The sequence below is a fragment of the Balaenoptera borealis genome (assembly GCF_965194805.1).
Source record: "Balaenoptera borealis genome assembly, chromosome: 10".
NCBI lineage: Eukaryota > Metazoa > Chordata > Mammalia > Artiodactyla > Balaenopteridae > Balaenoptera > Balaenoptera borealis.
This window is the reverse complement of record NC_138874.1, coordinates 55,804,329-55,829,271: the sequence shown is the minus strand read 5'-3', so window position 1 is coordinate 55,829,271 and position 24,943 is coordinate 55,804,329. Positions and strand designations below refer to the sequence as shown.

The following is a 24,943-nucleotide window of genomic DNA, read 5'->3' as shown; positions in this document are numbered from 1 at the left end:
TCAGTAGTTGTGGCACACGGGCTTAGCTGCTCTGCGGCATATGGGATCTTCCCAGACCAGGGCTCGAACCTGTGTCCCCTGCATTGGCAGGCAGATTCTCAACCACTGCGCCACCAGGGAAGCCCGCTATTATTTTTAATTTTTCTCATCTCCAAGGGCTGGAGGTGGGGCCTAAGTCCCTCCCCTCCCCCACCACAAACGCACCTCCTCCAGGTGTCAGCCAGTCACCTGGCTGGGTGTCCCCACTTGCCTTGGGATGGGGAGTTCAGTGCAAATCAACGGATCTCTGTGGTGAATAACCTACCCCTACCTTAAAATGGTGCACGGGAGAGAGACACATATGCGGCTCATTCTCATCCAGATGTGTGAAGGGGGCAGGGTGGAGGAGCAGTAGAGGGGGGAGAGTGGAATTCTGACCTCCCGGGGGACGTGCTGTTTGAGGGAGGATTTCAGGAGGCAGCAGTTAGGAGACGGGTGCCCCAGGCACCGGGAGGGCTGCGCCTGAGTGGGGGCGAGGCTGCTGCAGAGTTGCCGCTGGGGAGGGGGGAGATGAGGGATGCCACTGGCAGGCGGAGAGCCTGCAAGGCTGTGTTGAGTCTAGACTTCAATGTCTGAGGACCAGAGATTGCAAATTCAGTTGCCTCCGCAGGCCAGGTGGGGATTTCTGTGAACAGAGTGGACACCCTGCCTGGAGTGAAGTGTGCAGGTCGTCTAGGGCAGGGCGCTCTGCAACCAGCTTCTCTCTCTGCTCGGGTCATGCCCACTGAAAAACTGGCAGCCCTGCCTGGCCACTGCAGTGCCTGGGATTGGAACCCTAACTGGCTGGCACCAGCGCCTGGGCCCTCTCTGTTCTGGGGTGGGGGGCAGATGGTTGCCGATCGCCGGTCAACTTGGGAGAGGAGTTAAATGCTTGAGCCTTGGTGGTCTTGGCTGAAGCTCGAGACTTTCACGTGGAGGTGGCTGGGTCTTTAAACTTAGGGCTGAATGAGAGGGGGCCTTTTTACTTCTTCAGCGCCCAGCAAAGAAGCAGAATGTCAGAGCAGGCCACTTTGGGCGCCTGGAATCCTGACCCTTTGGCAGGTGGAGCTCATCAGGCTCATGTAATCTGAGGGGTCAGCAGTCAGCACGTATTGAGCACCTGCTGTGTGCACGGTGCTGGGGGGCTCCCAGGGATATGTGCAGTGGAGTTCTGGACCTGAGACTGGCCCGCCACTGGGACAGCAGTGACTGACGCACGGGCTCCGTGCTGAGCCGTGTCAGATGGACTACAGGTGGTGGTAATTCAGAGGTGGGAGACATTGCTGGGTGTTGAAGGAGTCTGGGAAGGCTTTCTGGACGAGGTGGGAATTGATGTGGGTCTTGAAAGATAGGTGAAGTAACCCGATATGGTTCTCACGTAAAAGAGCAAACAATCTGAAGCAACTAAAAAGCCAGTACTGGAAAATTGCTTAAAGAACTTTTGTTACAGCTGTGTAATGCAATTTACGTAGCTATTAACCATGGTGTGTAAAATTTCATTACATGCTTGAATGAGGACTGGCAAATTCTCATGTATAATGTGAATTGGAAAAGAACAAGGATCCCAAACTGTATAGACAGTAAGATGCCAATTATGTTAAACATGTATATACATAGATAAAAATTGGAAAGAAATAAGATACAAATGGATGTTAGAAAATACTATTCTTCATTTTCTGAATGTTCTATGATGAACATATTACTCTCACAAGCAGAGAAGAATAGATTTTAGGGAAAGGACCACCTGCCACTCTAGAAAGTGAAAGTAAAACCCACTTCCCAACAGCAGACAAGAGGTACAGGAGTTAAGGGAGTAGCTCCTGCTCTAAGCCCCTGCCCCTGGGTGTGGAATGAGCTTCCCTGGCTTCTCCCCTTCTGCTGGGTTCCCCAGCTTGCCTCCCTGTGCACAGGCTGGGGGCTCAGGCCCGGTGGGATGTCTGCTCCAATGCTGCAGAGTGGGAGATCCCTGCAGAGGCTGGGCTGGGGAGAGCTCGATTACAGGCTCTCACCTTACTCAGGTAGGTAACCCTGGGAAACATCACTTGCGCTGCCTCGGCCGCTCACGGGTGCACACCAGAGCCAGGCTTGCTCCTCCTGTAACCTGAGCTTTGGTTCACAGCCCTTGTTGCCTCACTCCAGGCCTCTTGACCCCCAAGAAGTAGGCTTCTTTCCACCTGGCCTCTGGTCTGCCCCTAGGTTTGAGTTGAAGCCACTTTCTTCCAGCCCCTCACCCCTCCTCAGCATCATCTGCTAGACTTTTCGGATGAGCTTGCAAAGAGTTGGGAACTCTGCCCTGTACTCAGACTCCCCCCCACACACACGAGGCACTCCTCTCTATGCCCCCCTTGTCTCCCCAAGTTAGTTTTTCCTCTTTTAAAAGGCCTCATGCCCACCTGGACTTCGCTGGGTCCTTGCACCCCTGAGGGGCTTCTGACCTCACCCTTCCCTCCCTGGCATCAGATGGCAGCACGTCCAGCCAGTGGACCATCAGGCCAGGCTACTCTGCACCCTCTCCTTTCCAGGGGGAGGCTCCCAGGTTTGGGGGGATGACTTTAAAAAACTGATCATTACTGCAGAAGAGCAGGATTTGGAAAGGCTTGGGAGAGTGTGGGAAGGGAGGGCTTGGCTGGCTGAGATAGAGGCACTAGCAAAGATGGGAAGAAGGAAAAAACAAGGTATGCTGGGAAGGAAAGGAGCTAGCATTTATCTGGGGCCTGCTGTGTGTCAGGCTGCCATACTGGGCATTTAAGATGCCTCAGGTGGGCCCACATGCCTAGAGCCCGTGCTCCACAACAAGAGAAGCCACCGCAATGAGAAGCCCGCGCACCGCAATGAAGAGTAGCCCCCGCTCGCCGCAACTAGAGAAAGCCCGCGTGCAGCAATGAAGACCCAATGCAGCCAAAAATAAAAATGATAATAAATAAAAATAAATATTAAAAAAAAAAGATGCCTCAGGTGGTAAGGAGAAGGGGGCAGCCCCCGTGGGCTGCTTCTGCTTACATGCAGATCATGGACCCCACTCTAGAGCTTTCACAGTGGAATCTCAGAGGTTGGGCATGGTGACCTGCATGTTAATGGGGACCCTGTATGATTCTTCCCTGCCTCGAATTTTGGGAGCCACTGGCTTACTATTTACAATCTGGAACTTCCTTCTCCTGGTGGGTTCTGGAGGGCTGGGTGGCAGGGGTAGGGTGGGGTGAGGGTGGGTGGTGTTGTCTGGGCAGGCCTCTGGATTTCTCTGTGTGTGTGTGTGTGTGTGTGTGTGTGTGTGTGTGTGTGTGTGTGAGTGTGACAGAGAGAGAGAGAGGGAATGAATATGAACATGGACTTGATCCATCCTCAGGGAACTGAGCGGCTAGGCTGGGCGCTGTGAGATCACCAAGTGAGGAGACCAAGGCTAGTGAGAGAAGGGATATGTTGTTCCCTACTCCCCCCCTTCCCCTCCTTTCCCCCTTCCCCTCCTGCCCTCCCTCCCTCCTCTCAGGCTCACTCCTGCTTTGGCCACTTTTCTCCTGTCTCACCAGCAGATGGCACCCCGTCACCAGCCGACCTGGTGACAGGCAGCTGAGTCAGGGACTTGGCCAGGGTGTGAGGGCCGGGTCCTGACAAGGGCTTCCACGCCCTGGCCGGCTCACATCCTGTGTCTACATTCCTAGCTGACTCCACAGTGATTTGATTTTGCAGCCCCTTTCTTGAGCAAGGGTGCTGAGTAAGTACAGTATCAGGAAGCACTCGATATATACTCACTGGACAGAATAACATCTTCCCTTGGGTCAGACACTGCCACCGGCTCCTTTGTCAACAAACACACATTGAACACCTACTGTGTGTACCTTCCCTGGAGGACCCAAGTGTCCCAGAAGTGCCCAGTCTGGAGGGGGAGACAGACACACACACATACTCACACACATGTCCCGAGGGAGGGGGGCAGCCAGGGTTTGTGGTGGGAGCAGTCTTTTTTGGCCCCAGGGGGGGCTTGTGGGTCTACAGTTCCTGGCCCAGAGCCCAGGAGGCTGGTGCTGGTCGTAGGGGAGGAGTGTGTGTTTTGCTGCCATGTCTCCTAGCCTGGGGAGTCCTGAGGATCAGCCAGGTACAGGTCAGCTCTGAAGGCATGGAGGAGGGAACAGGCTGTCTGTCACAGGGCAGCCCTCAGCCTGGCCAGGGCCACTTGTCTCTTTACCGCGAGGGCTGGAAGCCTCAAATCTGCCGACAGGCCACCTTTCAGTTCCTTGAATTGCTAAACCCTTTCCAGCCTCAGGGCCTTTGCACATTGCTGTTCCCTTTGTCTGGGATGCTCTTCCTTGTTCTTCATGGCTGGGCCCTTCTCATACGTTAAGGTTCAGCCTAAATGTTTCGTCTATAGAGAGACCTCCCTGACTTTCCTTTCTAAGTGGCCTTCACCCAGTCATTTTTCTTTAAAAAAAAAAAAAAAGAAGAAGCTATGAAAAGGTATACACAGGTAGCAAAGTCCATAAAATCATATATACTTAGTTCAGCAGATATTTGTAAAACGAATACTCACGTAACTACCATCCAGGTCTAGACATGGAACATTGCCAGAACCTCCAGAAGCCGCTCCCACCCCCAGAGGTAGCCACCATCCCAACTGTTGTGATAAGCTTTTCCTTCCTTTCTTTAGTTTGATCTTGCTTTCCTTTCATTTTCCTGGCCCTTGGGTATTGGAGAGAGCAGACTGTGGGCGTTGGTGGTGGGGGATCAGGAGGTCTTGCTTGGCAGGATGTGCCAGTGCAGAGAAAGAGGTGGAGGTGAGACCCTGGCAAGGGCTAGTGTGTGAGGGTATCATTCAGAGGCAAATAACCAGTATACAAAGGGAAACCAGTAGAGCTTTCAGAGAGCCCAAGGGTTTCACTGGTACTGAGTTGGCACAGTGCAGTAGCCTGTGGTGCAGAAATGCAGGGCCTGCACCTGGCGTGCCCTTCTCATTTCAGAGGCAAGTGATTGGTGTCAGCCCAGCCCAGTGTGCCTGTGGAGTCCTGGCTGCTTCTGAACTGGCCCCAGAGAGGTGGACACATATGGCCGTGTCCAGGCAGGTAGCACTGAGCCCATTATTCAGGCAGGTGAGGAGGGGCCCTGGTGGGCATTTCTGGAAATCCTTTTATTTCTCTCTCTCTTTTTTTTTTGGCTGCACTGCACGGCTTGTGGGATCTTAGTTCCCCGACCAGGGATCGAACCCGCGCCCCCTGCATTGGAAGCGTGGAGTCTTAACCACTGGACCGCCAGGGAAGTCCCTGGAAATCCTTTTACACCATGCTGTGGTCTGGCATTGCCTCTTTGTGCCCAGGTCGCTATGGGCTTGTTGGGGTCCTGTATGGACCCCCAGCCTCAGGTGTAGAAGGGGCCGTGGAGGGAAAGAGAACAGCTCAGTATTGGAAAGCAGCTCTTGGGATGGAGAGAGAGAAAATTTGTTCTGTGGCTCCAGCCTAGGCATTTGCACTCTGCGGAATACTTTTAAAACTATATGTGTTTAACTTAAAAAACAGGGCTTCCTTGGTGGCGCAGTGGTTAAGAATCCGTCTGCCAATGCAGGGGACATGGGTTCGAGCCCTGGTCCGGGAAGATCCCATATGCCGCGGCGCAACTAAGCCCGTGCGCCACAACTACTGAGCCTGCGTGCTACAACTACTGAAGCTCGCGTGCCCAGAGCCTGTGCTCCGCAACAAGAGAAGACACCGCAATGAGAAGCCCGCCACCGTAACGAAGAGTAGCCTCCGCTCGCCACAACTAGAGAAAGCCTGTGCGCAGCAACGAAGACCCAGTGCAGCCAAAAATAAATAAATAAATTTATATTAAAAAACCCCCAGTATGTATCACCTGTGCCTAGTGCACAAAGCACAAGGCCCAAAGGGTAAACGAGAGGCCAGGCTTCCTCCCACCCTGTCTTCTGGTCCGCTGGTCCCTTCCCCCTGGCACAGTGTCTTGTGGAACTAGAGGAACAGTTGCGAAGTTACGCTGGCTAACTCTAGAGTTGCTAAAGGATGAGGATGGTGAGCTGTGTCCTGAAGTTGTTTCTGTAGCAGTGATGGGACAGAACCCCAAAGCCCTTTGGTTGGGGCTCAGGTCTCTCTGTTGGTGGTGGGGGAGTCCCTGAGTCCCCATCTAGAACTTTGGAAGCTCCAATGGCCACGAGCCCCACCCATCTCCATCCCAGCCCCACTGTGGGCCTCAGTCTTCTGGAAGGAGGGAGGATAAGAGTGGGGGGTCTGTGGTGGGCATTCTTAAGCACAGCACACCTGTTCCTTGGGTCCCTGTTTGCTGTGATGTTGCCCTGACACAGCGGTGGTGCTCAGAAGTCATGTGTCGGATGGATGGAGGAATTCCCTCATCCCACAGGTACAAATCGCTCAGTCTTCTTTCCTTAGTTTTCTCTCCTCTTCATTGTTCGGTCTGCAGAAATCACCCCAGCCATGAGAACCGGTCCAGCCCTGAGGGGCCTCCAGGGAAGCCCAGTGGGAGGTGGAGGTCTCATCACAGCAGGGAGACTGGGCCCTAGATGGCACGGTGACTTGTGGAAATGCCACAAGCCCTGGACACAGGCCGCCAGGCGGCCAGCTGATTGCATGGTGTGTGGAATGCTTGCAGGACCTAAAGTGAACTAAGTGAGGATGAGTTCCCCTTCTACTGTCTTGAGTTGTGTACACACCGGGTGTTGGTTTAGCATCCGTGTTAAGGGGGTTGCACAGAAGAGGCGGCATTTCAGCTGAACCTTAAAGGACGGAGCAGGTTTAGGGGTGTAGGTGTGGGACAGGAGTGAGGGGAAGGCGTTCTAGGTGAGGGTGTCTGAGCAAAGGTGGGGCAGCATGCAGGCAGGTGCTTGTGATGGGAATAGCAACACGGGAGAGCAAAGGGAGCTGAGGCAGGAGGGGAGGTAGGGGCTGGCCCAGATCTCAGAGGGCCTTGAGTGTCACCTTAAGTAGTTCCTACAGTAAAGTCCTAGCTTACACAGAGGTTAGGTTCTAAAGAGAGCCTGAACAGTGAAGATCACCTAGAGTCAAATGACCCATGAAAAAAAACAACCCGGTGATTTAATCATCGCTCAGCCTTAGCACGTAGCTGCTGTTATTGTCCCAATTTCACAGAGGAGGAAACTGAGGCACAGAAAGACGAAGCAACTTCCCCAAGCCGGGGGGATTTGCACCCAAGCGCTCCGACTGCAGAGCCTACGTTCTTAGCCCTGTGTTAAACCGCAGCCTGGGACAGACCGTTTTGATGGTTGGGGACCAGGTGAGGTTGCCGGCTCGCAGATAGCACACCCAGGCTGTAGGGAACCATGTACCTTCAAAAACACTAGAGTCACACTCAGCATCTGAGTTCAGCAAGTTAAATGGGGGCCCAAGCTGCCTCGGCTGTACCTGATCTGGACAGCAGTGGGGGGCCCCTGACAGGTTCTGAGCAGGGAGTGACGTGATCCGGGCCGGGTTTCGGAAGAGCACCGCCGGGCACGGAATGGATGCGAGACCATGGAAGGGATAGCAGGGAAGAGACCCCTTCCATGCGCCGGGCCTGTGCTGGTGTGGCCTTGTCCCGAGTCCGACCAGTGGGAGGAGGACGTGAGGAAGGAGAGGCTGCGGGAGGGGCTGGGCAGCCGATTGGCTGGCGTACAGTTTGAAACCTGGTCATCATGTAAACTGGGGAGGCCTGGGCCGTTTGGGTGGATGAGGGGATTCTGATGATTTGGGGTCCCCAAGGGACACCCCTGAAGAAGCACATAGCAGGGCAGTATGGGCATAGCCAGCTAGAAATGAAGATGTCTGCAGAAGTGCTGCTGCCCCAGAGGGGCCCTAGTTCTGGGGTCCCTGACAGCCCCAGTGCATCCTTCACCCCTCCCACCAGCACAGACCAGCAGACACCCCAAGAAGCAGGTGGTTAAATAGGCTGCCAGGCTGCCCTGTGTCACTGGCACTGAAGAAGCATTTTTTTGAAGGCAAAGAGAAATCTTCTTTGAAACCACATGGATAATTATTCAGCTTTAAAAAATGTATGTTGGTGGAAGAACAAAAATGTTCTGCTTCAGAGAGATAACCGAATAGATAATTTGGTGGCATCAAAAGCTTGTGTCGCCCAAGTATGAGGATGTTAGCCTTGAGGAGGTGATTTAGCAAGGCTGAGGAGGTTATTAAAATCAAATGCTTCCAGAAATGCAAACATGGCTCTGGCTGACAAGGCAGCTGGGGATGGAGGGAGGTGATGCAGGGGCCTGGCAAAGCCAGTCATTCTGGAATGGAGCCCCAACACACCCCGAGCTGTAAGTGTGGTGACCCAGGCTGAAATGAGTGATCTGTGCTCACCTTTAGACGTTAGGAAATTGTAGTTTATTCAGAGACAGGTGCTGCCAAAGGTCATTATCATTAAAGATGAGGTTGAATTAAGAGCTGCTTAATTGGCATCTGCCTCATCGTGGTTGACTGTGTTTTGCTAAGATGCATACTTTTGTCGTGCTTCAGTGTATTGCTGGGATTCCTTATTCTGTCAAATTCACGTCAGCAAACGTGTATTCACTGTGTGCCGTGTCTGTCTGTATCACGCTCTGCAGAGGATGGGGAGGTGAGAGGAGGAGGAGGGAGCTGATTACTGAGCTCCGGCAGGTGTCCCATTAGGCCGTGCACTTGCTGGTATTGCTGCCTGGATCGTCCTTTGCCCAGATCTTTGCATGCCCTGCTCCTTCTTTTTTATTCTTGTCTCAGCTAAATGCCACTTCCTCCGAGAAGCCCTAGTGAGGGTTGCTGCCCTTGCCCCTGCCTCAGTTACCTGCTCCCCATTACACTGTTTTATTTTTTGGAGAGCAGTGTCATTGCCTGACATTCTTTCAGGTATTTGCCTCTGTATTTACCACTCTTCTCCCCAGGCTGGCGTGTAAGCTCCTCGAGGCCAGGGACTCTGTCTTGCTCATCACTGTACCCTTGGACTGTGCTACCATGTACTGGATACTCAGGAAATCTTTGCCATATGAATGACTGCATCTGATTTTCTCAACTGCTCTGGACGGGTGGTGTTTTCGTGTCACTTACAGAAGGGGAAACCGAGGCTCCGAGAGCTGTAGTGGTTTACCCAGATTCTCACAGCCAGCAAATCTTGTGCTGGAATTTAAACTCGAGTCTCTTGGCCTCCCTCTCCCTCTGCAACAGGCCACCCGCCTCATTGGGACCTAATCCTTGCCCTCAAGGAGCTCTCCGCCCTGCCAGGAAGAGTGAGACAAACACATTAGTCATTCTTATGGAAGACAAACAGGCGAGGGGCCCTGACAGAGGCGACAAACACACAGCTGCAGCTTAAGGGCGGAGCAGTTCTGTCAGTTGAGGACTTGAGCTGAGGCTTCTTGGAGAGGTGGCCTTTAGACAAGACCTTGTAACATGGTGTTGCTGGGAGAGGATGTTGAGGATAAGGGGCACATTCTACTTAATGGGAACGGCACCAGCAAAAATACGGAGGTGGGAGAATAAAGGGAATTTGCAGGGAACAATGAGTAGTCTGGCTTGGCCAGAAGGTGGAAGCAGAGTCGCAAGCAGGATACCTAAAAAGGGGGATCGGACCTGGATCCCTCGGTGGGATTGCTGGGCTGCAGAGAGTGGGTTCATTCTGTGTGGCATGGGGAGTCCATTCTTGAATGGAGAGGGGTATTCAGGTGATGGGTATGGAAGGGTGGGGGCAGGGCGTGGAGAGATTCCTCAGTGAAGAAGCGGCCATGGTCATTGTCAAGGTGGATTTCAGGGTTGTTAAGCTGGTTTCTTTTAGGTAACAGTAAAACCATATTACAGTAATCACATCTTTGCCACAGACAGCACGGTTCTTGCCATGAGTTCAAACCCTAAACAGATATTAGCTCATTCTTTTCTTCATTCCCCGAAAGGGCATTTGAACCCCCATTTTATAGAGGGGGATCCCAAAACAAAGCTTCCCAGGGATGAGGGGTATGGTTACGTTCAGCAGTGTTCGCCCAGCTCTGAGCTGGGCCTGAGGGGTAGTCAGCAGGAGGGCACGTGCTCCTCCAGTCAGGTTCATTGCTCACGGATCCTGTAGGCAAGTCTGCGGATATTTACCAGTTGGGGGAAGATGGTCCAGCACAAGCATGAAGGCAGGCGTCCTGAGGTTGAAGGTGAGGTGGTTGGGACACCCTTCCTGGGGGAGGTGGGGCTGGGCTGGCAGGAGGAGCTATAGGGGCAGAGCAGAGAGGGAAGGGCATTCTGGACTGTGGGAATGGCATGAGCCAAGTCTGGGTGATGAGTGAGCACGAGGACTGGCAGGTGGGTGGCTGCGGTGAGGTGTGCAGCCGGCGGCCAGGCCCTGGTGTTTGGCTGGGTCAGATGCTGAGCCCACGGTGCTGCTTGGAGGCGTTTGCTGCCACTTCCTGGGTCCATTCAGTTGTTCAGCTGTGACCTCAGGAAGCCCACTTACTCCTCTGAGAAAGCATGCCTTACAGGGCAGGATTCTTTATTATTTCAAGCCTGAGTGATTGTTTGAGGAGGAGAAAAGGCATTGTAAAAATCCAGTCAGTAACTGCAGCTCTTTTGTGCCCGGGCACTGCCTTTGTTCGGTAAGTACAGTCTCCCCAGATGTCAGCTGCAGCCCCCTTGCTCTCTGCTCTGCTCAGAAGCCGGCTCTAGGCTAACTGAGTCGTCTGGCATCTCGTCACCCCTGGAGAAGCCTACATGCACACGTGGGCTTCTGCTATGGCAAGAGTACTGTCAGGTCTGCCAGAGTCTTACTCTGCCCAGCAAGTTAGACCGGGGAAATATATTCTAGGACATGCATTGGCTCCTCCTGTGGGCCAGGCCTTGTGCCGGGCACTGGGGGCGTTGGGGAGGATGAGAGGTAAAAGGACACTATCCCTGCCTGCAAGGAACAAGTGTTTGCCTCCCTTTAACCATGTGCATGTGATGTTCACGGTTTTGGCCATGTCAGAGGGCCAGATGTACTCTCAGTCACAGGTGGAGTAACGTGATTGACTCTCAAGTCAGGCTGCCCTGGTTTGAAGCCTGGCTCAGCCACTCATTAGCTTTGTGACCTTGGGCAAGTTACTTGATCTCTCTGATCAAGTTAAGTCTGATCTGAGTTAAATCTCTGTTTTCTCATGTCTAAAAGGTCCTTACTTTCTAGAGTTGTGAGGATGAAAATTGGATAATGCCCGTAAATGTTTAGAATGGTGGCCAGCATATGCTCAGTGCTATGAGTATTAACTATGATTATTATTACTTAACATTTTTCTTTAAATAAATTTAGCATAGATACAATTTAAAAAGAACTTTATATCATTACTGTAAATGGAAAGTCAAAATAATTTTTCATTAATAGTTGATAACCATAAAAACAAAGATGAAAACAGAACACCGTTATGAAATCTTAGGTTAGGCTTGAATCTGCTTCCCCATTAAAGAGGGGGTAAAGCAAGGACTAGAGGACTGAGAATCTGAAATGGGACTTTCTCACCATGTGGCTGATTGTTATTTGTACAGTGATCACCATCTAAGTCCTTCTCAAAGTGTGGTCCGAGGACCAGCAGCATCAGCATCCCTGGGGGACTTGTTAGAAATGCAGATCCTTAGGCCCCATCCCAGATCTGCTGAATCAGAACCTGCATCCTGGGACTTCCTTGGTGGTCCAGTGGTTAAGACTCCATGCTCCCAATGCAGGGGGCCCGGGTTTGATCCCTGGTCCAGGAACTAGATCCCACGTGCATGCCGCAACTGAGTCCACATGCTGCAACTAAGAAGTTCGCGTGCCACAACTAAAGATCCCGCATGCCACAGCAAAGATCTCCCCCTGCCACAACTAAGATCTGGTACAGCCAAAATAAATAAATAAATTTTTAAAAAAACAACAAAAAACCCTGCATCCTAACAAAATCTCCATGTAATTCATGGGCACATTACAATTTGAGAAATCTGGTCTTTTGTTGCCAGATTTGTGAGTTACGCACTTGGAGAGAGATGGGCTCAGTTCAGTCTCTGTGTTTTATGCATGAGGAGGTTAAGGTCCAAGAGTGACCTGCCCAAGGTCACTTGATGAGTTAAGAGCAGCAGCAGATCAGAATCCAGGTCTCCAGACTGGCTCTGCAGGGCAACATCCTTGAGAGGATGGGAAGCCGAGCCAAGCTTGGCTCCTTCCCATCTTTACTTACTGTGTGACCTTGAGCACATTCTTTACCTCTCTGGGCCTTAGTTTCCTTATCTGCAAAAGGGGACTGACACTACTGCCCTTCCTCAGAGGTTGTTGTCAGGGTTAAATAAGATGATGCTCAGTCAGTGTTGGCTGCTGTTGTCCTTGTAGAAGACCTCAGAGCCTGCCGGGGCCTCTCCAAGACCTGGCTCAGCGTGTGGCCTCTGCTCAGACCGGCTGTGATCGCCTCAGAGCTGTTGGTGGCCACGCTTTCCGCATCAGTGTGGCTGCCGTTTCTGTTCCCTTTTGTTCTACGTGTTAGTGATGAGTCATTGATTGAATGAAGTAATTTAATATCTCAAATCAGTGACTGTGCATCACTTGGTTGTATTCTGTGTGGGATTAAATTTTGGTTTTAATTAAATACAGGATTTTTTTTTTTTAAGTGATTGGCTGGCTTGCCAGGAAGAAGCAGGGATTGTTTTGGCAAGTCCCACATCCCACAATAACACACAAATATGGTTGTCTCCTTGTTGTGATGTTGTTGGAATAAGTGACTGCCAGGGGTCCTCTTCATCCTTCAAGGAGCAACGGAGCTGAAGCACATCCTTGTAATGAATTCTCTCATCAAAACAATGTCTTTTCATCCTCATAACAGCATCTCTTAGTTACTGAGTACACACTGTCTGCCATGCTGTGCTGGGCCCCTTGTGGACCTTTTATTTCATGCTCAGAACTGCCCTGTTAGTTAGATCATCTTGTCCTCATTTTTTTTTTTAAGTTGAGGAATAATTCACATACCATAAAATTCACCATTTTAAAGTGTAACATTCTGTGGCTTTTTATATATTTACAAGATTGTGTAACCATCACCACGATCAATTTTAGAACATTTTCATCACCCCAAAAAGGAACCCTGTACCACTAAGCAATTACTCCAGATTTCTCAAATCTCCCCCAGCCCCTGGCAACCACCATTCTCCTTTTGTCTCTATGGATTTGCTTATTCTAGACATTTTATATAAAGGGAATCATCCAGTTAGTGGCCTCTTGTGGTTGGCTTCTTTCACTTAGCACAATGTTTTTGAGGTTCATCAATGTTGTATCAGTACTTCATTCCTTTTTATGGCCAAGTGATATTCCAGTGTAGGGAGCTACCACATTTTGCTTATCCATTCCTCAGTTGATACACATTTGAGCTATTTCTACGTTTGGCTATTGCAAAGGATGCTGCTATGAACATGCATGTAGAGGATTTTGCGTGAATTCTTGTTCTCTTTTTATGGAGGGGGAAACTGAGGCTGGGGTTAAGTGACTTCCCTGAGATCCCATAGCAAGAAAGCCCCAGCCCAAGAAAAGCCTCCGTTTGGATCTGGAGGAAGAGAGTGCTCTCAGGCCCACACTGTAGGTACCTCTTCCTTTTTTAGGTCTCTGGCTATTCTTGTGTGGTTAGAGCACATCCTGACTGTTGGGTGTGATGGCCACTGACCGGGGGCCAGAAGCTCAGCTTTGTTTGTGGAGGCAGGCACTCTGCAGTTCCATCATTTCCCAGAGAGGCTGGGACTTCTGCAGTAGGTCACGGAGAAAGCACCTCTGAGTTCCAGAGTCTCACGTGTGCAGCATTTGTTGTTGGGCTGTCGGCTGTGCTCTGCAGTAGCCCCTCTGAGCTTGGCCCTGGTGGGATTTTACCCCATTCCCCATGTAACCATCAGGATGGATCTCCACTGACCCAGCCTCCTTAGCCTGTTCCCCATGGATAGCTGGATGTTAGGGATGTTACTTTCTTTAAACTGAGGATATTTGTAAGAAGTAGTAAGTGCTTGTTGTAAAAATATCACACAATACAGAGATCTATAAAGTAGGTAGTAGAAGAAATAACACCCCCAAAAGCATGGCCATGTTCAGTGGTCTCGCCATGTTCCCAGAAGATGCCATGCACATTTCCCCTTTCCTGGGCACCTTTCTGCCCTTCTCTAACTCCCCGCCAGGGCCCAGTATAACTGCTGTTGTGGTGGAACTTTCTGGACTTCTGCAGTGCTCGGTGAGCTCCTCCTGTGACCTTTCCTCTCCAGGTGGCATGAGACAGATGGGGAAAGGCCAGGAAAAGGCTGCTCTAGAAACTGGGAGTTAAACACCAGCAAAATCCCCGAAAATCCCCAAAGCAGTTTTGTCTGGGGAAGGGGATTTTCCAGGAGGCGGGCCAGGGCTCTTTTTCCTCTTAAACCTTCTAGAGCTAGTTAGCTCTATAAACACTGTGCACAGATAACAGAATCCAGCCTAATTGTGTGCACTGGTGCGTTGATACCAGTCCTTGATGACTTGTTTCGCTTGCTCTCTGCACCCCGCACCTCCCAGCTTTGGAGATCAAACAGCATTTCAGAGACCGGCAGCCCTTTGGCTTCTTACGCCAGGATGCCAGCTCCCAGCCCCTAGCCCTTGAATATACATGGAGGTGCTGGGAGTTTGATCTTCTGGAAGGGGTGCTGGCTCTTCCCAGCAGGCCCACGCCTAAGTTTTCATTTTCATGTTCCAGAAGAATCTATTTTCTCTATACCAGGCTCCTGAATGAGAGTCTCATCCCACCCAGGGCCTCTGATCTGAGGCCCTCACACAATCCCACGTGTTGTTTTGCTAAACTGAGCTCTCTCAGGGTAGACCGCCTGGGTTCAAATCACAGTTCTTCTATTTATCTACTAAGCCTGTGTTTCTACAATGATAAGATGGGAATGAACGTAATACTACCTACTTCATGGGGTTGTTGTGAAGATTAAATTAGATAAAGTGTGTCAAATATTTAAGAAAGTCTCAGGCACATAGGAAGTGCCATACAAGGGTAAGCTATTATTACATCACCTTTTTTTAAGACTATCTTCTGACGGTAGTAGGAGGAGGGAGCATAGCGTGGTGTAGACTGATGTAGGGTCGTAGAAAGACCATGGGCATCGGAGTTGGGTTACTCTTGGTTCAAATCCCAGCTCTCTACTCATGGGCCTGGGTGACCAACTTCCCTGAGCCTCAGATCCCCCCATTATACTGCATGTTCCAGCGTGTTCTAAGGCACAGACAATTCTAGAACCCTTGGCGGCAGCTTGCAGCCTCTCCTCTTTGACAGGAGCACTGGCCAGAGCTCTTTGCTCTGTAGAATCACGGAGTCACAGAATGTCCAGCCTGGTTGAGACCCCCCCAAATACCATGGTGTGAACCCTCATTTACAGAAGAGGAGCCAAGGCCCCCGGAGAAGTTGTTTCCCTGAGACTCCACAGCTAATAGCAGAGGGACGGGGACGAGAACATGGTCCTCCTGAGCCCAGCCCAGCTGCTTCCACACTGACGGTCACCTGTGCCTCTTTCAGAGCCAGAAACATGCACAAGCAAGAGAGAAGAATGAAGAGACGGTGGCTCTGTCTTGAAATAGCCCAGTCTGAGGGGAATCGGGAGGCACCCAGGGCAAAGTAACTTTCCACAAGTGAGCAAACTTAAAGCCCCTGCACAGGCATGGACCAGCCAGCACTTAGTTAATGTGAATTGCTGTCATTTTTGTCACCATTATCACCATCAGTCAGGGCCAAGAAACCACAGCTGGTGGAGGCCCAGTCTCTCTAAGCAAGTAATTCTCAAACTCAAGTTGGAGGGCTTGTTAAAACACAGATGGCTGGGCCCCGCCCCCAGAGCTTCTGATTCTGTAGGTCTGGGGTGGGGCCTGAGAATGTGCATCTCCAACAGGGTCTGGGGAGATGCTGATGCCCCAGACACCCCTTGCCACTGAGAGTGGTCCTTGGACCTGCCTGGTAGAAATGCAGGATCTCAGGTCCCGCCCGAGACCTGTAGCATCAGAAGCCTCATCTTAGCAGGATCCCCAGATAATCTGTTGGCACATTATAGTTTGAGAGGTGATGGCGTAGTGCAGAGTTCTCTACCCTGGCTGCATGTTAGGATCACCAGGAGAGCTTGGGAACCCCTGATTCCCAAGCCCCAGCTCACACTAATTAAGTCAGAATCTCTGCGAACGAGACTCAGGTATCAAGAGTCTGTAAAGCTCCCCGGGTGACTGGCCCAGTGTGTCGCCAAGTCTGAGAACCACCAGCTAGAATTCAGAGTGGCAGCCAGGAGGGGTCTCAGAGATGATCAGCTCCAACCTTGGCATTTACCAGAGATGCACACCAAGGGCTTAAGACCCGAAGGGTCCTGCCTGAGGTCCCACAGCCAATTAAGTGACACATCCAGGCTCTGGATAATTCTTTCACCAGCTCTTTCAACTCTAAGCCTCCTTAATATAGCTCCATGGTAACTGCAGTATACCAGTGTCCACAGGAATTCAGTGTAAATCTTGGAAGGCCTGTCTGCTCATTGGAACTCAAGATCTCTTGTTTCAGAGCAGCTGACCATCCCAAGTGACAGTTACATATTGTAGGGAGGCTGTGTACATAGTGGTTAGGAGCACGAGCTCAGGGCCAGCTATGCCCTTTACTAACAAGCCCGCAGGTCTGTGTCTCAGATTCTTCCTCTAAAAGCAAAGATGGTGATAATAGTTCCCATCTCATGAGGCTGTTGTGAGGATTAAGAGTTAATATGATACTACTGAGCCTAAAAAAGGATGAAATTTTGCCATCTGCAACAACATGGATGGTCTTGGGGGGTATTATGCTTTGTGAAATAAGTCAGAGAAAGACAAATACTTATGATATTGCTTAAGCTGAAAAATAAAACAATCTAATGTATATAACAACAACAGAAAAACAGACTCACAGATATAGAAAACAAACTAATGGTTACCAGTGGGGAGAGGGGAAGGGGAGGGGCAAGATAGGGGTAGGGAATTAAGAGGTACAAACTACTATGTATAAAATACATAAGCACAGGGAATATAGCCAATATGTTATAACTACAAATGGAATATAACCTTTAAAAATTGTGAATCACTATGTTGTACACTTGAAACATAAAATATTGTATATCAGCTATACCTCAATAAAAATTGAAATTAAAAATAAATTTAAAAAATTTAAAAGTTAATATGACAATGCTGAGATCACTGACTTGCACATAGGAAGCACTCTATAAATGTTGATTATTATTTCATTAACTGAGTGACCTTGAATAAATCATATGACCTTGAGCAATCCAATCTTTTAACTTCTCTATGATTCAGTTTCCTCCTTTGTTAAATGGGGGTAAGTATAGAACTGACCTTACAGAGTAGTTGTGAGGAGCAGATGAGATTGTAGGTCTGAGGCCCTGAGCAGTTTTGGACCCAATGGTGGCTGTGGTCATATGTCACAGACAGAAGAACTTACAGTAGTAAGTTCTGGCTGGGGCAGGGTCTGAGCTGGGCTGTTCCAGACTCTCTGAAGGGAGCATCTAAAACCATGGGGATTGAGGTTTCTGAGATGTTTTGCCTGGAGTAAAGCTTATCATGTCCTTCATCCTCATATATGTAAAGCATTGTCACGTGGGAGCAGATATCTACGTGTGATCCAATAGGGCAGAAGGACCACTAGGTAGTGGCTGGGTAGCAGTTATCATATGGTTCATGAAAGAACTCTCTAACAGTTCAAACCATTCTGTGGAGGGGAGGGGAGCTCCCCATCATCAGAGGTGTTCCAGAAGAACTCTGTGCTCTCCGGTGGAGACATTGAGAGAATTTCAGGTCTGAGATTGGAGGCTGCATTACTCAGTATTTCCCAAGTTTGCTTATTGGTAAGAATCACCTGGGAATACTTGTTAAAAAAGGCAAATTCCCTGGTGCCATTCCAGACCCACTGAGGCAGAATCTCAGGAGTAGGGGCCTAGGACCCACCTCTCCAGATGCTTCTTACTGGGAAATTTGGAAAACATGGGCTAAATGGCCTTCAGCCTCCTTCTAATCCTGAAAAAAAGAGTCCACAAAAAAAGACGTTTGTGAAAAGAGATATTTTGTGAAAACAAGACATTCTGGGTGGGACTGGGTCACACTGGTGGCAGATTTCCTCCTGCAGCCTGGGGAGTCTTGCATCTTGGTCAGGCCACAGCGCCCACGCACCCGCCAGCCTGAGTCCGCGACACTTTCTCCTCGGGTCCTGTGGCTTGGTTGCCAGGGGCTCCATGGTCCTCTGTGCTCCCTGCACAGGGCCCTGTCACCAGGTCCACCTCTCAGCAGGAACTGAGCAGGGGTCAGAGTTCTGTTTCTAAGGAACAACACAAGCTTGACTCAGCCCTCCTGACTTCCCACAGAATGTTCTGTTTACTGCTTGGATTTTGCTTTTTCTGCCCTGTTTTCGCCCACCAGTTACTTTTCATTAGGCATTTGTTAGAATTTACGGGATAACCTTTAATGAAGGACATTAAACATTTTGAATTAAAGAGCTTCTTTATTAACATGAAGTATTATTCTAATTAGAGGTTTGGGGACATGCAGTTTGGCCTTGTGATAATAATTATGATTATGAGGATAATTATGCCTTGTGTTTATTACAGTGCCTTCCCCCCAAGGGTCTCTGTTCTCTACTATAGCTCAAGTGTCGGTGCCGGGGGCACTGAGGAAAGGCACACTTGAATCCAGCTGCCATCCAGATGTTGACAGAGGACCCTGTGTTGGTAACCCCAGCCCCTGATGGGGTCTGTGGGCGTGCATGCATCACCAAGTAGCATGAAATGATTCCTTCCTCTCTGGCGAGGCTCCAGAAAATTGCAGGAGGAGCCAAGGCTCAAAGGTGGAGCCCCAGAGGAAATGAAGGTTCTCTGGGCTTTTGCTTATGCCATGGCCCATGCCTGGGTTGCTGTCCCTCTCTCCTCTCTGATTCTAGTAACCTCTCATCCATCAGTGTGCAGCCTGAACCTAGGCGACCAATTGCCCTGAGTTGTCTGGGGCTAAGGAGGGGTCCCCCAGGATGCAGGGCTTTTGGTACTAAAATTGGGAATGTCCCAGCCAAACCAAAACAAGTTGGTCACCCTACTGGAATCTTTGCATTCCGATTCTTTGCACTCTATCATCTCCCCCAAATGACCTTGGACAATTTACCTATCAACACGGGCCTCATTTTCCACCTGTGAGGAGGGTGACTCATGATTAATACATAAACAGCACCTGCTACTGTGCCTGGCACGTAGTCAGTACTCGTGATGCTAGCTATGCCTGTTTTTTTGAGTTGAATGAGAACTTTGAGATCACCCAGCCTCCATCTGGTTCAGGAATCTACTCAGTGGTGACCCTGCCTTATCACCCCATGACGCTGCACTTACTTCCTCACATGGAACCTTTTCCTTATGACTGCTGAACTAGCCCCCATCCTGTCAGCTCTGAGAACCCATAGAGAATGGGACTCTCGGTGACATCCCATGGCTCCTGGAGGATGACTTGCCTGTCTCCAGCCTGGGTCTTCTCTTCCCTGGGTAGGGTCCCCCTCTCCCTTAGTGGGACCTGGCCCCCAGCTACATCCTGGCTGTGTCTTCTGGAAGTCGTGCTGTCTGCCCTCGTGAGCATTGGACTTGGCTCAACCCTGGGGGCTTTTCTCTACTACCCACAGGCATAGTGGGTATAGAAGGTGCCCATCCTTTGAATTAGACCTGGAGAAGAAGTTCCTGAGGACAAAAGGCTCATGAAGAAGGCTGCGGGGCCTCTGTCCCCAGATCGCAGGTGCTGAACTGGAAAGGCCTACAGGAGTTTGTAGCCAAGGCCCTGGTGTCCCATTGAGCTACTCAGCAGAGACTCCACTTTCTCTGGCCTAGAGACAACTGGGCACGTTCTTGACTCAATGGGGCAGGATAGGAAAATGGTTAGTACCCCTGGCTGCCTGATCAGCCTAACCTGTATCCAAATCTTACTCCCCTACATTTAGCTGAATGACCTTGGGCAAGTCACTTACTTGCAGTTTCCTCATGTGTACAGAGAGGATAGTTCTGACAGCCTAGCTCACATGAAGTAGTGAGTGGTGCTATTTATGGTTATTATTATCCCCACCCCACCCAGGGAATGGACATGAAGTGTTTTGCTCCATCTGTACGGATGGGAAGGTGACTGGGCAAGGTCTGGGTACCTGGATCTCCGTATTCTTGACCCAGGGACCATGGAGAGCTGTGCCGGAGATCACGGGCCTGTCCTCCCAGTTGGGATGGGAGTTCACAGGCAGTGTTAGTGGCTGGTGACGTGACCTGGATGGGGGTGTTTGCATCACATCCCAGCAGGGCACTTTGTAGGAACCTTTGGGGGCCTTTGCCGTCAGAGGCAGCCAGACTGTTCTGAGCAGGAGCTCCATGGTGCACACTCCTACCCGAACACCAGTCAAAGGATGGAGAGAACAGACGGAGTCCCCAAGAACAAAAAAATCATAGGGAAGCCACAGGGCACAATGCGGAACAGTGCCTGGCACACAGTAGGACCTCAGTAGCTATTTGTGGAAGATAAATGAAAGCAGCAGGTGTGGATGCATTTCGGGCACTCAGCACCCCCCCCACCCCAGATGCCGGGCCATGTGCTTCTGTGACTGTGTCGGTGGGCAAGTGAGGCCGCAGAGGCCATGTGTTGCTTGCACTGGGGACTGGGAGAGTGGGGTGGTGTACAGTTGGGATGGCGTGTGGGCAGCCCAGGTGGGAGGAACAAGGCTGTGGGCTGGGCGTTTCTGAACTGATCTCCTCTGGAAGACAGCTGCTTTGAGGATCCTTGGAAATAACCTGAGTGGCGTTATGTCTCTTCGGCCTTCACTTTGAGCACTTTCTGTCCCCGCTTTGGGGAGCAGGGTGCATTATATGATTCTTCAGTAGTGCCTGAGTGCTGAAGGTGCCAACTCATAACTTCTACTTCAGTCCAGTACAGAGAGCTACTGTCTTTCTTTCATGGGTCTGCTTCTCTGTTTCTCAGATTGGTGAGGAGCTGGCTGGCTTCAGTTTATCCTTGAATATGCCAGGTTATTTTTTTCCAATAAAAGCTATTTTTATGATACGTTTATTTTTCTATTTTAAAAGTAAAGTATCACCATATATACTTAAAATATTTTTATGCAGATAAAATTGGTACTTATTTTGTACAAAATAAACAAACAGAAGGACTATAAATAGTAATAAATTGTTCAAATCCTTTGTAATAACCATTTAACATTCTGGTTATTTTCCTTTTGGTCTTCTTTCCCAGACATGTATACTTTTCTACATAGTTGGAATTACTGTGTGCACATAATTTTTATATTCTGCTTAAAGAAAACACCTAAATGCTATAACTTGAACTATTAAACAAGAAAAACAATGAACAGACATAGATTGATAATATTATTTAGGGAGCTCTACCAACACCTAGGGGGGTGATGGAGTGGGTGGAATGCCAGAACTCCAAATACATAGATTGATAATATTATTTAGGGAGCTCTACCAACACCTAGGGGGGTGATGGAGTGGGTGGAATGCCAGAACTCCAAATAGAAAAATAGCAAGAGACCTGAACAAGATTTTCCACCAGGGAAATAAAAATGGTTAATTAACCATGAAAGATAATCAGTCTCATGAAAGCAAGGGATACCATTTTCCCTGATCATATTAGCAAGGATTTTTTTAATGATCCTCTTACTTGTTGGCTAGAATATATGTAAATTGGTATAAATATCCTGGAAAACAGTTTGGCAACACATATCAGTGGCTGTGTATTTATTTACTAATTATGTTTTCTCCCTGGTGAATATCTATCATCTGGTGGCCTTTTTTTTTTTTTTTTTTTTAAATAAATTTTTATTTATTTTTGGCTGTGTTGGGTCTTCGTTTCTGTGCTAGGGCTTTCTCTAGTTGTGGCAAGCAGGGTCCACTCTTCATCGCGGTACGCAGGCCTCTCACTATCGCGGCCTCTCTTGTTGCGGAGCACAGGCTCCAGACGCGCAGGCTCAGTAGTTGTGGCTCACAGGCCCAGTTGCTCCACGGCATGTGGGATCTTCCCAGACCAGGGCTCGAACCCGTGTCCCCTGCATTGGCAGGCAGACTCTCAACCACTGCGCCACCAGGGAAGCCCCTGGTGGCCTTTTTTAAATTGAGTTATATTGAGCATTTAAAATAATCAAGATAACAACTTAGGTATCCTATTCATAGATCCTTTTTCACAATCTGTTGCTTGCCTTATTTTCTTCTAAGCATCCAGGTGTTTCATATTTTTTTATAGTTAGGTTTGTTGATCTGTTCCTTTGTGATTCTTCATGGCTCCTAGGTTAAGTGTTCCTCACTTAAGAGGTTGTATAAGTCTGTTTACTTCTGATTTTTTGATTTGATTTCAAAAAATATTTAAAGTGTAATTTTATCTAGAGTTTTTTTTTTTTGATTCTTCGGTTAATTGAGAGTCTCTTTCTCTTATTTTCCCAATATTGTTAATTGGTTATTCTGACATCAGTTATTAATCCTTCTCTTCCCTAATTTATTTGTGAGGCCTCCATTTTAGTGTTTATTAAACTATAACATATTATTTAGGGACTGTATTTTCTGGACTATAGATCTGTATTTTCTTTCTATGTAGTTACTGTATTTTCTTTCTATGATCTATTTTTCCTATTACCCTCTGTTTTAATCAGTGCAGCCTTATAAAATTGGTTATCACTCCACCTTCTTCTCTTTTAGAGAGTCTTGCTTGCTTATTCCCCAGTTGAAATTTAAAACCATTTCATCAAGTTTAAAAAAAAAACTTTTTGGGCTTGGAGTAGGAATTGCATTAAACAATCTTTAAATTAACTTCTTTAAAAAATCACCGTTATTTCAATATTTTAATTTGTTGTCAATGAATGCTATATATCTCCATGTACAAACCCATTTTTATTTGTTTATTTTTTATTTATTTATTTATTTATTACTTAGTTTTTTGGCTGCATTGTGTCTTTGTTGCTGCACGCAGGCTTTCTCTAGTTGCGGTGAGCAAGGGCTACTCTTTGTTGCGGTGCACGGGCTCTAGGTGCGCGGGCTTCAGTAGTTGCAGCATGTGGGCTCAGTAGTTGCAGCGTGCGGGCTCCGTAGTTGTGGCTCGCGGGCTCTAGAGCGCAGGCTGAGTAGTTGTGGCACATGGGCTTAGTTGCTCTGCGGCATGTGGGATCTTCCCAGACCAGGGATCAAATCTATGTCCCCTGCATTGCCAGGCGGAGTCTCAACCACTGTGCCACCAGGGAAGTCCTCCCATTTATAAAAATATCTTTGTGAACTTTTCTACTTTTCTTTTTTTTTTAATCTTTTTTTAAAATAGATCTTTATTGGAGTATAATTGCTTCACAGTACCGTGTTAGTTTCCGTCGCACAACAAAGTGAATCAGCCATATGCATACACATGTCCCCATATCCCCTCCCTCTTGAGCCTCCCTCCCATCCTTCCTATCCCACCCCTCTAGGTCATTGCAAAGCACCGAGCCGATCTCCCTGTGCTATGCTGCTGCTTCCCACCAGCCAACTATTTTACATTCGGTAGTGTATGTATGTCGATGCTACTCTCACTTCGCCCCAGCTTCCCCCTCCCACCCCATGTCATCAAGTCCATTCTCTATGTCTACCTCTTTATTCCTGCCCTACAACTAGGTTCATCAGTACCGTTTTCTTCTTTTTTCTTTTTAGATTCCATTTATATGCGTTAGCATACGGTATTTGTTTTTCTCTTTCTGACTTACTTCACTCTGTATGACAGACTCTAGGTCCATCCACCTCACTACCTATTAGAGAAATGCAAATCAAAACTACAATGAGGTATCACCTCACACCGGTCAGAATGGCCATTATCAAAAAAGCTAGAAACAATAATTGCTGGAGAGGGTGTGCAGAAAAGGGAACCCTCCTACACTGTTGGTAGGAATGTAAATTGATACAGCCACTATGGGGAACAGTATGCAGGTTCCTTAAAAAACTAAAAATAGAACTACTTTTCTTAATATTGGTCAGATATATTTTCCATTATGATTATCTCTATATTTTATATTATATTGCTGTTTGGAATAGGATCCTAAAAGCTATATTTATTGCTGGCATATAGGCAATTCAATATTATTGAGTTTTGCACTTTTAATTAGCCACTTTGCTGAGATCTTTTTAATTTGTGTACTTTGTCAGATGACTGCTTTGTTGAGGTTATGCAGTCATCTCACATGCACATAATAATCATTTTGTCTGTTTCTAATGTTTATGCTTTCTATTTCTTTGGCCGGAACTTCTAAGACCATATTCAGGGACACCGATGATGGAAGGCATCCTTATTTTGCTCTTTGTTTTAAAGGGAAAGCTTCTGACATTTTCCTTGATGTTGTTCCTGGCAGGTCTGAGACTGTTGCTTTTAGCCAAAGGGGCTGTTGTGATTCACAACCACAACAAGATTCCTTTCTAGACCTTTGTGCATCTGGCACAAAGCACTAGGGGGCTCATTGTTTGGAAGTGTTTGCTCTTTGAAGAATCCTCAGCTTGCCCCAAACTTCGAGCCTACAGAGATGGTCTGGTTCCAGCCCTTGATCTATTTTTACTGGAAGTCTGACCTCTGGGCATTCGTTCTTCCCGGCAGGACCTTGCACTCTCTTCTGCAAACCCCACTTGCTGATATAAGAGCAGGTACCTGACGTTGGACTGGTACGCAGGGCTGGGGTCACCTAACATAGCCCTGGACCAGAGGAAACAGTAAAGACACTTCTTTTCTTTTCTTTTTGGCCACACCACGCGGCTTGTGGGATCTTAGTTCCCCGACCAGGGGTCGAACTCAAGCCCCCTGCAGTGGAAGCTCGGTGTCCTAACCATTGGGCCAACAGGGAATTCCCTAAAGACACTTCTTAACAGGATGTCCTACCCCTATGGTTCCTCAGTCTTTTGGACTTTTGCCCTTACCCCCACCTGTCCCCTTTCTTTCCTTAAACCGG

General features: G+C 48.8%; 1 protein-coding gene and 1 long non-coding RNA gene across 2 annotated transcripts in view; both read left to right on the top strand.

Moving 5' to 3' along the window:
• LRRC20 (leucine rich repeat containing 20) overlaps positions 1–24,943 on the top strand; it is a 62,725-nt gene that overhangs the window by 6,620 nt on the left and 31,162 nt on the right. The gene's annotated exons all lie outside the window — the stretch shown is intronic.
• Positions 4,644–5,833, top strand: LOC309635742. Its single transcript, XR_014248989.1, has 2 exons — positions 4,644–5,096; positions 5,566–5,833. It is a non-coding gene; the product is annotated as an uncharacterized lncRNA (long non-coding RNA).